The 13,211-nt window shown below is 45.9% G+C and overlaps 1 long non-coding RNA gene across 1 annotated transcript in view; it reads left to right on the forward strand.

Moving 5' to 3' along the window:
• Positions 1 to 11,312, forward strand: part of LOC146835406 (uncharacterized) — a 33,338-nt gene extending 22,026 nt beyond the window's left edge. Inside the window, exon 6 of the long non-coding RNA XR_014960435.1 lies at positions 9,772 to 11,312. This is a non-coding gene — a long non-coding RNA (uncharacterized LOC146835406). The remainder of the gene's footprint in view (positions 1 to 9,771) is intronic.
• The last annotated feature ends 1,899 nt before the right edge of the window (positions 11,313 to 13,211 follow it).

Genomic DNA, 13,211 nt, shown 5'->3' on the forward strand with positions numbered 1-13,211 from the left:
ACGCCACTGGAGTCAAGCTATCCTGGCTGAAGAGGGGTAAAACCCCGAAAACGGTCCAAGGATGCTTGATTCCGGTCCAGGGAAGGCATGGCATGGCAGTTCAGGCTGGACTGTTCCCCTGAGGCACAGGGTCAAGACTGATTTGCATATGGCCATGTCTGAACTGGGGTGGCGTGGTGAGCGAAATAACGATGGATTAAACCCAGATCTGTGACTGGGGGTGAATGTTTTGCCAATGTGCAACATTCCGTCCATCATCTTGTGTGTTTTGCTGTTCGCCCTATGTGGGAAGGGTATGCCCAGACGTGGGTCCCATGCTCACTACTCCACTAGAGTCAAGCTATCCTGGCTGAAGAGGGGTGAAACCCCGAAACGAGTCCTAGGATGCTTGATTCCGGTCAAGGGAAGACATGGCTTGGCAGTTCGGACTGTTCTGTTCCCATGAGGCACAGGGTCAAGACTAATTTGCTTATTGCCATGTCTGAACTGGGGTGGCGTGGTGAGCGAAATAACGATGGATTAAACCGAGATCTGTGACTGGGGGTGAATGTTTTGCCAATGTGCAACATTCCGTCCATCATCTTGTGTGTTTTGCTGTTTGCCCTATGTGGGAAGGGTATGCCCAGACGTTGGTCCCGTGCTCACTACGCCACTGGAGTCAAGCTATCCTGGCTGAAGAGGGGTAAAACCCCGAAACCGGTCCTAGGATGCTTGATTCGGGTCCAGGAAAAACATGGCTTGGCAGTTCAGGCTGGACTGTTCCCATGAGGCACAGGGTCAAGACTGATTTGCATTTGGCCATGTCTGAACTGGGGTGGCGTGGTGAGCGAAATAACGATGGATTAAACCCAGATCTGTGACTGGGGGTGAATGTTTTGCCAATATGCAACATCCCGTCCATCATCTTGTGTGTTTTGCCTCATAATGTGCTCCAGGATCATGGTGGTCTCCTCATCTGTGAAATTTTCTTCCTTCACTGGTGGTGCATTTTCCTGAAGTGATGCGTAGAGCAGGCAAGCAAGAACTCTCTGTGGACAAACCTGTACCTTGTTTGTGTGCTGCATTTATATGGTTAGTGGTGCAGGTCTTGCAGTTGGTGTTAATTGACTTCACCTCACCCAAGCAGGGGGGATGGTAAGCACTTGCACAGGTGTTTAGCAGTGGAGACAATGATCATCCTGCCCTAAGCCGATATTTCGTCCCGGATGCGGAGATTCTGCCCCAGATGCGGATATTCTGGGTCAGGTGCGGAATTTCCGGCTCGGCGCAATTTCTGGCCCGGGTGCGTAAATTCTGCCCGAGTGCAAAAATTCCAGCCAGAGTGCGGAAAGAAAGATTCAAGTCGGAAATTACTTTTGTGAGTACCAAAAGTTGTAAGTGGCTTCTGTGAATACCAAAAGTTTTAAAGTTAGTATTTTGGCTCTGGTTACCTTTGCGAATCGGCCCCTAAAAGTAACCCCTTGGCAGGCTATTTAGTACTGAGGGCAGGGTGCTTGGTTACAAGTGTGATGGTGCTCCTGCATGAGCATGGCCCCTCTAAAAACCCCAGGGTAGATTCCCCGGACTTTGTAAGTGCGGTCAGCCATTTAATGAATACAGTGGACATCTAGTCAAATACGAGATGTCTAACTACATATTGGCTGCACTGAAACCGCTCATGTTTGGTATCAAACATGTTGGAATCCTACCTGAACACCAATTCTAGTGTTGGAAGTAGGATCCCATGTACAGCAATACAGCGTAGCTTGTGCGATTGTAAAAAGATGTATGCAGGAAGGCAAGTTCCATCCTAGCAGTACGAAAACACAGTCTCTAGGAGGCTGTGCGGCACAGCTGTCAGAAATAAAAGAACTATTACTGGTGCTTATAAATACGGATTGGGAATTCCCCACATCTCACAGTTTATGTAGCCTAAACGCACAGCTCCTATATAGATTTATAGGAACTACACAACACCTCCATAGCCTGCAGCGGGAGCCATTACTTGCCTGTAGGGGGCTTGGGCACAGAGCTGTCACATTGCCACCTGCAGGCCCAGCCTGCTCTGCAACAACGGAAGGGAGAGACACGGCAAGGTGATGCCTGAATGAGAAGCTAACGTGCTGGCCTGGGCAGCCAGGACACCCCACAAAATGCTTCTTCCGGGCTGCTCCTGAAATGTGCTGGGTAGAGAAGAGCAATGGACAGGACAGCGGGGCCAAGGCCTTCAGGTGAGATCCCCAACTCCATCCACTCTAGTCGGACCACCGAGTGGGCACAAGCTGCAAGGCTGCTTGGCCTTTGCTCTGCTGAGTGGTCTCCACAAAAGCCAGATCCTTGATTTAGACACCCCAGGTGGGGTGGAAGCTCTGTGTCTGAAACAGCAGCCAAGGCTGGCTAAGAAGTCCGTCCTTACATTGACCAAGTTTTCCCAATCATTTGGAATACAGAGCTGGCTAAACCGTCTCCGAGCAGGCTGCCCTACAACTGGATATCCGTTTCGCCTCCCTGCCTGCTCTCCAGGAAGCCAAGCTCAGATTAAATGGACCATCAGGCAGGGCTGGCAGGCAGGCCGGGCATGGGCCCTACGGCCCTTGGTGAGAAGAACTGATGACAAAGGGACCCCTAGTGCCATGTTCCTACTTATCTGAGGAAGGGTAATCCAAAGAGTCAAATGAGCCTTCATCAAGACTACCAGGGATGCACAATTCATTCCTGTTGAATGCACGACCAGATGGCTGGGCTAAGAGCGACGAGATGGCTAGGTTTGAAGAACAGCCATCTGGTCACACCATGTCTTAGGAATCAGCTTCTGCTTCTCCCTGGAGGATCCTGGTGTTTCTTGGGGCCCGAGCTGGGCCACTGCATGGTGCTGTCAGGAGGCCTCTGAGAGCTCTGACCCAGGAAACGGTCACAACATTTTCTCCCAGCCAAGCTGGGGAACCCTGCTCAGGTCTGCATGACCCTGTCCTTGGAACTGTGGGGCACGACGGGCTGAAGAAGGGAGCACATGGCTTGGGACTTCCAACCTCGGGTCTGCCAGAGCTCTGACCCAGGGCCAGGCCAGAGCTTCTTTACCAGGGCAAACAGGTGAGACCTTCTCGGGCTAGTGGGACCCTGTCCATGGCACTTTGGGACACAGCGGTCCGGGGAACGGACCCCAGTGCTGAGGGCTTCCACACCCAAGCCTGCAGGATCTCAGACCGGGGTCGGGTCAGAGCTTTCTAACCCAAGCAGGCAGGGGAGGCCTTTCTAGGCTGTGGAATAGCATACGTGGGCACTCTGTAACACAACTGACCGGTGCATGGCTCCCAGGTCCTGGGGTTCTCACCCTTCGCCTGCCAAAGCACAACCATGTTTTGTAATCTTTCCACAGCAAGTGACAGAGGGAGACCTTCGAAATAATGTTTCCTGCACCTGGAGTCCTGACTGGGACTGAAGCTTCGAATGAACCCTCATTGGGACTTCCAAGGCAGCTTGGAACTCTGAAAATGTAGATACTTGAAGGCAGTCACGTTTTGTGTTTATCTATTTTGGCGTGGTAGTTGACCCCTAATTAAAATTTCTCGCAACCCTATAATTAACCCCTAATTAAAATGTTGCACAACCCTATAATTTAGACCCTCAGCACCATGTTGCCTGTATCTCCCTCTCTCTTTTGTACCCCGTGTGCCAGGTTCGCCCCATCGGTTTATTTCCACTGTACCCCGTGTGCCTGTATCTCCCCCTCTCTTTTGTACCCCGTGTGCCAGTTCGCCCCCTTGCTTCCCCTGCTGTGCCCCGTACGCCTAGCGGACTGCCCCGGCCAGCGCTCGCCCCCCGATTGGTTATTCCCTCCCGCCTCCCAGCTGACCCCTCCTCCCCTCCCTCCCTCTTATGGCGCGCCAAAGGTAAGCCCGTCTGCGCCCTTCCGCGCCTGGACCGCGCCCAGCGCCAGTACCCCTGGTCCCCGAGAACACCAGCCAACACGACGGACGTACGACCCCACCACCCTCAACGCACTCAACCCTGGCCGGAACTCCACCTGCTACCGAGCCACCCCAAGACGCACCCACGGACCTTTCACCTGCCAAGACTGCAAATTCACCTGTCTCCGGACCTGCACCGCTCCCGCCAAGCCAGACACCAGCAACAACCACCTCAAATGCATCCAGCTCAACACCCGCTCCGTCCACAGTCATGCCATCGAACTCTGGAACTGTCAGGACCAGCAGACCATATGCCACAGCGATCCCCAAGCGATGTAAAGTACGACTGGGATCTAAGATGGACGCCGCAATTGGAACGCTTGAGCAGCAGGTTAGCGCTCTAGTGTTCCATGGTAATCAGTAGGATCCAGGTGTCAGCCCGGTGGAGAGGCGCATTTCACCGGAGTCGTGAGGAGAGAAAGTCATCGTTTTGTGCCGCACGTCTGTGAGGAGAGTTTGTCGTCAAGTAGAGAGAAAAATCGAGTCCAAGTATCTGAACACTAAGTAAGACTGTTCCGTTGTTCAGCACGGAGTTATTTTTTTTGGAAGAATTATTTTTTCCCTCAGAAACGAACTTGTAAGCGAAGGAAGGCAAGCGCATGCTTTTCTCGTTTCTCTTGAATTATTGTTTATAGGCACCAGTATGTTACAGAAGCGAAGTTAATGAGGAGAATCTTCAGTGATAAAAATTACTCAAGGCGTCACAGTTAAAAAATCCAGTCAGCCAGTCTGTGAAGTGAACCCTACTCCTTGAACCACAGCGGAGAGTTCTATTGCACAGATATTACCACAGAGTAGCGTGTTTATAGGACAGTGCGCAGTAACTACTCGTTGAGGAAAATATCCCTCGAGCATTACAATAGTGCAGATTAATGACAGAATAGACACAAGGAAGAAGAGGAAAAAAGACACGGTAGCAGTACACTAGAAGTTAGAAGAAGAGGTACTCACCAACCAGAATCCAGTAAAGGCACCTTCAGTGGTATCTTGGGTAAGCGAACCTATAGAAGGGAAAAGAAACAAGAAAAACATAAGTTAAGTGGAGGGAGAGAGTAAAGACAAAACCTAAAAGAAATTACTTGTCATTACAGTAACTACACCCCAAGACAACACCACCACACAACAGAAGAGGAGCATCGGTCACTAAAAGTTAGGGTGGGTATTTAAAAGGAAAGGTCACACAGAGCATAGAGGAGTAGAGTGTAAAACAGAGCGCTTATTTAATGTGATTATTTCTTTACAGTATATCCACTACTATCACCGCAGTGGAAGATAAAAGGGCGACAACACTCAAGAAAGAAAAAGACGTAGTGACTGTCTCTTCTCTGTCCAATTCCCCTTTCCCACCCCCTGGGTTTCTTGGGCCAGCTCGTATCAATAGGCGTGTGGCCCGGAGAACTGGGAAGGGGCGTTGGGAACAGCGACGTTCTGCTCCAGAGCGATTCAGAAGAGCACTGATCCTGACAGAGTGAAGTGCCCACGTCTTTTAGTCGCTCTTGAGCAGAATGGCTGAAGGTTTGGACTTGAAAAAATTAGGTGAAGTTTTAGAAGGAATCCAAAGAGAATTAATTTCCGTTAGAGAGGAGAATAGGGAATTGAGAAAGGAAACCACAGATTTAAACTTAAAAATGAGTGGCATGGTTTCTGATCCAAGTTTTTGGTTCCCAGTTAATTCAGAAGGAGCTGCCAGTGAGTCTTCAGTCACTCAGCCTAAAATAACGACACAAGTAATTCATTCCTTGTCACCTGTAATTCCTTTGGCGCCCCCAGAGCGTTTTAGTGGTGATCCCCAAAAGGCTCAGGTGTTCTTGACCCAATGCACACTACATTTTATGTGTCGTCCGGCATTATTTCCCGATGCGCAGTCTAGAGTGGCATTCATATTGTCGTACTTAAGTGGAGATGCGGCGTCGTGGTCTATGACTCTGGTCACCAGTAACGCTTCATTATTATATGATTTGGATGAATTCAAGAAGGAATTCCTTCGTATCTTCGACAGAAGAAGAGCATCCCAGGCCACAGACAATGAACTATTGGAAATAAAACAGGGAAGCAGAGACTTAGTAGCTTACTTGGCTCAATTCAATAAGTTGGTGGTAGAAACTGAATGGCCTGAGAACAAAAGAGCTGCTGTGTTTTATCGAGGTCTAAAAGATGAGTTGAAAGATGCATTAGCACAAGTACCCAATCGACCTACGGAAATATCAGCATTGATCGATCTAGTTTTAGAAATTGACTTCCGTCAAGGAGAGAGAAGAGGAGAAAGGAAGCGAGATTATCGTCCAAGTGTGACTCGGTTTGATCGGGCGAGAACAGAAGGCAGCAAGGAAGGTGACGTTGCCCATGCAGATTGGGACGATTCGAGGTCCACTTTCCAAGGAGGAGAAGGAAAGAAGGAGGTTGAACAAGCAATGTCTATATTGTGGAGGAACTGGGCATTTTGTTCGGGATTGTCAGAAAAAGCCCAAGCAGAAGCCGTCGGGAAACGCCTTGCACCACCAGTAAGTGGAGTTGGACTGGTGGTTGCAAATGAAGAAACAGCTCCAGATGCTCATACCCTGGCGAATACCTTGCAGTCTGCGGCTCCGCATTTGATCTTAATGATGACGCTGCGTTACCGAGAACAAATATTAAGGCGAGTCACAGTGATGTTAGATTCGGGAGCAACAGGCAATTTCTGTGACCTAAAATTCGCAGAAAAGATTGGGTTAAGGGCCATCAAGAAGGAAAGAAGTGAGGCAGTTCGAGCAGTAGATGGCACGAATCTTTCATCTGGACCCATAGTGAGTCATACTGAAATAGTGGAGTTGGAATCTGAAGAAGGTCATCGAGAAAATCTCCAGTTCAATTTGATTGACGCTCCACAGTTCCAATTAATATTGGGGTTGCCATGGCTCACCGAACACAACCCTACAATAGATTGGGGGGCCCGTACCGTGACCTTGAACTCAGATTATTGTAAGGAGCATTGTTATTTGGAAGGTCACAGACATCAAGAAAACACTCAGGCCCATCTTCTAAGCGAAGGGAAATCCACGATCTGTGTGATCAGCACCATAGAACTACTTGAAGAATATGCGGAGTACCTAGATGTTTTTAGTGAAGTGGAAGCGGAAAGGCTACCTCCGCATCGAGACTTCGATTGCAAGATAGAATTGGAACCTTGATCTAATCTCCCATGTAGTAGAATCTATGCTCTGACAGAGAAAGAGGATGAGCACCTGAAGGAGTATCTGCACAAATATCTGGAGAACGGGTTTATAAGACCGTCACAGTCCCCCGTGTCCTCGCAACTTTTTTTTATTCCAAAAAAGAGTGGGGAATTAAGAACCTGCATTGACTACAGGGCAATAAATAGAATAACCGTTAAGAATCGGTATCCATTGCCCTTGATTTCCGTATTATTGGACCAGGTGAAGGAAGCCAAGATCTATACAAAACTGGACTTGAGAGGGGCCTACCACCTGGTCCGAATTCGGGAAGGAGATGAGTGGAAGACGGCATTTCGGACTAAACATGGCCTATTTGAATATCAAGTAATGCCGTATGGCCTATGTAATGCCCCAGCAGCTTTTCAGCACTTCATCAATGATGTTTTGAAGGAGTTTATCGATCAGCATGCATTGGTGTATATCGACGACATACTCATTTATTCGAACAACGTGGAAGAACATGAAGAGCATGTCAAGAAGGTGTTGCAGAAATTGCGAGAGCACAGTCTTTATGTCAAATTGGAGAAATGTGCTTTTAGTGTATCATCCGTTAAATTCTTGGGGTTTGTGCTCGCTCCCAGTGGGGTGACGATGGACGAAAGCAAAATCAAAGCAGTTCTGGAGTGGGAATCTCCGAAATCCGTGAAGGAAATCGAAAGTTTCATCGGATTTGCTAATTTTTACAGGAGGTTCATTAAAAATTTCTCTCAGAAACTAATTCCTATGACAAGACTACTAAGGAAATGCGTCAAATTTGGGTGATCAGAGGAAGCAGAAGAGTCATTTAAGCAGTTGAAAAAAGATTTTACTTCCGCCCCAATTCTCTTGCATCCAGATCCATCTGAGCCATTTTTTGTAGAAACGGATGCCTCCAATTGGGCCTTAGGAGGAGTGCTATCTCAAAGACACAAGTCAACTGGTCAACTGCACCCAGTGGCCTATCGCTCTAGGAAATTGACTGCACCGGAAATTAACTATACCATCACTGAGAAGGAGCTGTTAGCAATTAAGGACGCCTTCAAGGACTGGAGACACTACCTAATGGGGGCCAGACATATGGTAACAGTCTACACAGATCATCGAAATTTGAAATTCCTGAAGTCTGCAAGAACTTTGACACCAAGACAGTTAAGATGGTCATTATATTTTGCGGACTATGACTTCATAATTACTTATCGTCCAGGTGCACAAAATGGTAAGGCGGATGCCTTATCTAGGAGAGGGACAGAAGAAGAAGTTATGGAGGAGGTTAAGGTCCAGACCATCATCCCTTCGGAGAAAATAATTGGAGCAGTTTTGCGAGAATCACAGGAAAAGAAGAAGCTGTTCTCTATGTCCAAAAAAGAATTGGAAGAATGGGTGAGAGAAGATTCTGGTCGAGAGGTTCGGGAAGGTTTACCATATCATCATGGAGTCCTTTACTTGCCGACAGCAGAAATGCAGCAAAAGGCCTTGAAGGAAAGTCACGATGATCTTTTGGCAGGCCATAAGGGAATAACAAAGACCGAAGATTTAGTGAGGCGACGTTTTTGGTGGCCCAGCTTGGCAAAGGATGTGCGACAATATGTAGCCACTTGTGACGTTTGCGCTAGGGGAAAGCCGGAGAGGCAAGCTCCGCAAGGGTTACTACAACCTTTGCCTACACCACCACACCCATGGCACACAATAACCTTGGATTTAATGGTAGATTTACCATCCAGCAAGGGTTATGATACGATTTTGGTGTGTGTGGATGCATTTACTAAGATGGCACCCACGGATTAAGAAGCCGTAACCCACAAAAGAAACTCACAAAGGAACGTGTCGCATGATGGACCATTTTTACATCCTCTTTGAAATGATCAAAACAGACTACTTTTTTTGAGCTAACATTGGATGAATTTTGGCTGATACCATGGTTATATTCGAGATACGATATGTTTATCTTTTTGCACAGGACATCATTTACTTGAGGATGATTTGTTACTTGGTGTAATCAACATTGACAACAATTGTTGTGGGAGGGCGGGGAATTTTCTGTTGTAATGTCCAGGATATTGCGTTAAAGATGGGGTGCCTTAAAATCGTCTTTGACCGAAGTTATATTATTATAGATTGAACAAGCGCATTCAGCTAAGAAATCACATTGATGTGAAAATATAAGATCTCACATTACATTCCTTATTTTTTAACAACAGCAATGGTGCATTATGGGCCGAGCAGTTTGATGAGAAAGGGGGAGTAAACAGGAAGGATAAGGATGGGCGGGAACTAGACACAGGTGTTGTGAATAGGAGGAGGAAGTGTGGTATTCAGTACCGGTTTGAAAATGAATGGAGGCAGTCATCAGAGCACTCGAGGTATGGGCCTGTTCAATCTATTTTGAAGGGAGATTCAAGAAGGGTGGACAAAGTGGTTTTGGTGAGAGAGACAGGTTAAAAAGGTTTTGAGGATTACCGAGGGTTATAGAAAAAATGGGGCATTTAACGGGTGTAATTAACAGCATGAATTCTGCGGGCAAAAATGTTGAACACAGGGTGAACTCAAGGATGTTTTATCTGATATGGTGTATATTAGGTGTAAAATTGTTAATTACAAGGCAGTCATCTAATGGTTATGTTTTAAATTTGTAGAATAACCCCTGACGAAGTGCCAGGAAAGGCACGAACTGCATTGGGTAATGGAATCGATTGAATTAATGAGTATCTATGTAGCGTTCCATGCTATAGAAGGAGGCACGTAATGGCACATTTACAGCATTAAGGATTTTAAAGTGAACATAGTGTCCGACATGCGACTGAATAAACTTTGAACAACGCAATGTATGAACATGGCTAAATCAAATAAACATTTTGAACTTGATTAACTCTGCAAGATTATTTATGCATCTTAACGCTGTGCGTCCGGAGTGGGTCATCAATCAGCCCCACATTTCCAGTGTTGTTACAATTCACGTGGTTGGACAGACCACGATACCGGGCTTGCACGCTAAACAGAGTACAACGATTAAACATGGCAGAATTGGTGTGCACTCTGTCAACCGTTTTTTGACTTATCTTTTTTCTGTCCACTCGACGAGTTGCACCCACGGATTAAGAAGCCGTAACCCACAAAAGAAACTCACAAAGGAACGTGTCGCATGATGGACCATTTTTACATCCTCTTTGAAATGATCAAAACAGACTACTTTTTTTGAGCTAACATTGGATGAATTTTGGCTGATACCATGGTTATATTCGAGATACGATATGTTTATCTTTTTGCACAGGACATCATTTACTTGAGGATGATTTGGTACTTGGTGTACTCAACATTGACAACAATTGTTGTGGGAGGGCGGGGAATTTTCTGTTGTAATGTCCAGGATATTGCGTTAAAGATGGGGTGCCTTAAAATCGTCTCTGACCGAAGTTATATTATTATAGATTGAACAAGCGCATTCAGCTAAGAAATCACATTGATGTGAAAATATAAGATCTCACATTACATTCCTTATTTTTTAACAACAGCAATGGTGCATTATGGGCCGAGCAGTTTGATGAGAAAGGGGGAGTGAACAGGAAGGATAAGGATGGGCGGGAACTAGACACAGGTGTTGTGAATAGGAGGAGGAAGTGTGGTATTCAGTACCGGTTTGAAAATGAATGGAGGCAGTCATCAGAGCACTCGAGGTATGGGCCTGTTCAATCTATTTTGAAGGGAGATTCACGAAGGGTGGACAAAGTGGTTTTGGTGAGAGAGACAGGTTAAAAAGGTTTTGAGGATTACCGAGGGTTATAGAAAAAATGGGGCATTTAACAGGGTGTAATTAACAGCATGAATTCTGCGGGCAAATATGTTGAACACAGGGTGAACTCAAGGATGTTTTATCTGATATGGTGTATATTAGGTGTAAAATTGTTAATTACAAGGCAGTCATCTAATGGTTATGTTTTAAATTTGTAGAATAACCCCTGACGAAGTGCCAGGAAAGGCACGAAATGCATTGGGTAATGGAATCGATTGAATTAAAGAGTATCTATGTAGCGTTCCATGCTATAGAAGGAGGCACGTAATGGCACATTTACAGCATTAAGGATTTTAAAGTGAACATAGTGTCCGACATGCGACTGAATAAACTTTGAACAACGCAATGTATGAACATGGCTAAATCAAATAAACATTTTGAACTTGATTAACTCTGCAAGATTATTTATGCATCTTAACGCTGTGCGTCCGGAGTGGGTCATCAATCAGCCCCACATTTCCAGTGTTGTTACAATTCACGTGGTTGGACAGACCACGATACCGGGCTTGCACGCTAAACAGAGTACAACGATTAAACATGGCAGAATTGGTGTGCACTCTGTCAACCGTTTTTTGACATTTTGTACCATTGAAGGGAGTTCCCACGGCGGAAATTCTGGCGCATGCCTTTAGTCAACACATAGTTCGAGCCCATGGAATACCCAAGGTTGTGATATCAGACAGGGGGTCCCAATTTTTATCCCATTTCTGGAAGGCCTTCACTAAGAAACTAAGTATTGACTCCAGGTACACGACTAGCTATCACCCAGAGACAGATGGCCAAACTGAGCGCACAAATCAAGAGTTAGAGCAGTACGTAAGACTATGCTTATTAGAACAGGAAGGAGATTGGCCAGATTATCTGTGGGCGGCAGAATTTGCCCACAATAATGCAAAAAACATGTCCACAGGTTATTCCCCATTTTATTTAAACACAGGAAGACATCCCCATCAAGCTGTAGATTTTCAAGAGGTAGATGTTCCAGCAGTAACAAACTTAGTTGATCACATGACGAAAGTGCATTCAATAGCCACAGACAATTTAACCAAGGCAAAGGCGACTTACAAATTTTATTCTGATAAAAGAAGAAGGAAGGAACCAGACTTACTAGTTGGAGATAAGGTTTGGTTAAACACAAAGCACCTTAGACTTAAGGGGGTTAGGAAGTTTCAACCAAGATTTGTAGGGCCATATGAGATTGAGAAAAAACTAAGTGCCGTGAATTATCAGTTGAAGTTGCCCAAAGGATTGCGTGTGCATCCGGTCTTTCATGTCTCCTTATTAAAAAAGGTTTCAAGAGATCTACGAGTTAAAATACCCCCAAAACCAATCCACACTGAATTAGGGGAAGAATTTGAGGTACAGCGAGTTTTGGACTCCAAGATACGAAATGGGCAGATGTACTATTTGTTGGATTGGAAAGGTTATGGGCCCGAAGAAAGAGCTTGGGAAGTTTCTTCAAACATTCATGCTCCTCGATTAATTAGGGAATTTCACAAGAGATTTCCTAATAAGCCCAGAGTGGGAGGACGTCCTTTGAGAGGGGGTACTGTCAGGACCAGCAGACCATATGCCACAGCGATCCCCAAGCGATGTAAAGTACGACTGGGATCTAAGATGGCCGCCGCAATTGGAACGCTTGAGCACTTCACCGGAGTCGTGAGGAGAGAAAGTCATCGTTTTGTGCGGCGCGTCTGTGAGGAGAGTTTGTCGTCAAGTAGAGAGAAAAATCGAGTCCAAGTATCTGAACACTAAGTAAGACTATTCCGTTGTTCAGCACTGAGTTATTTTTTTTGGAAGAATTATTTTTTCCCTCAGAAACGAACTTGTAAGCGAAGGAAGGCAAGCGCATGCTTTTCTCGTTTCTCTTGAATTATTGTTTATAGGCACCAGTATGTTACAGAAGCGACGTTAATGAGGAGAATCTTCAGTGATAAAAATTACTCAAGGCGTCACAGTTAAAAAATCCAGTCAGCCAGTCTGTGAAGTGAACCCTACTCCTTGAACCACAGCTTGCACAGATATTACCACAGAGTAGCGTGTTTATAGGACAGTGCGCAGTAACTACTCGTTGAGGAAAATATCCCTCGAGCATTACAATAGTGCAGATTAATGACAGAATAGACACAAGGAAGAAGAGGAAAAAAGACACGGTAGCAGTACACTAGAAGTTAGAAGAAGAGGTACTCACCAACCAGAATCCAGTAAAGGCACCTTCAGTGGAATCTTGGGTAAGCGCACCTATAGAAGGGAAAAGAAACAAGAAAAACATAAGTTAAGTGGAGG

This window comes from Triturus cristatus, chromosome 4_2 (genome assembly GCF_964204655.1).
Source record: "Triturus cristatus chromosome 4_2, aTriCri1.1, whole genome shotgun sequence".
NCBI lineage: Eukaryota > Metazoa > Chordata > Amphibia > Caudata > Salamandridae > Triturus > Triturus cristatus.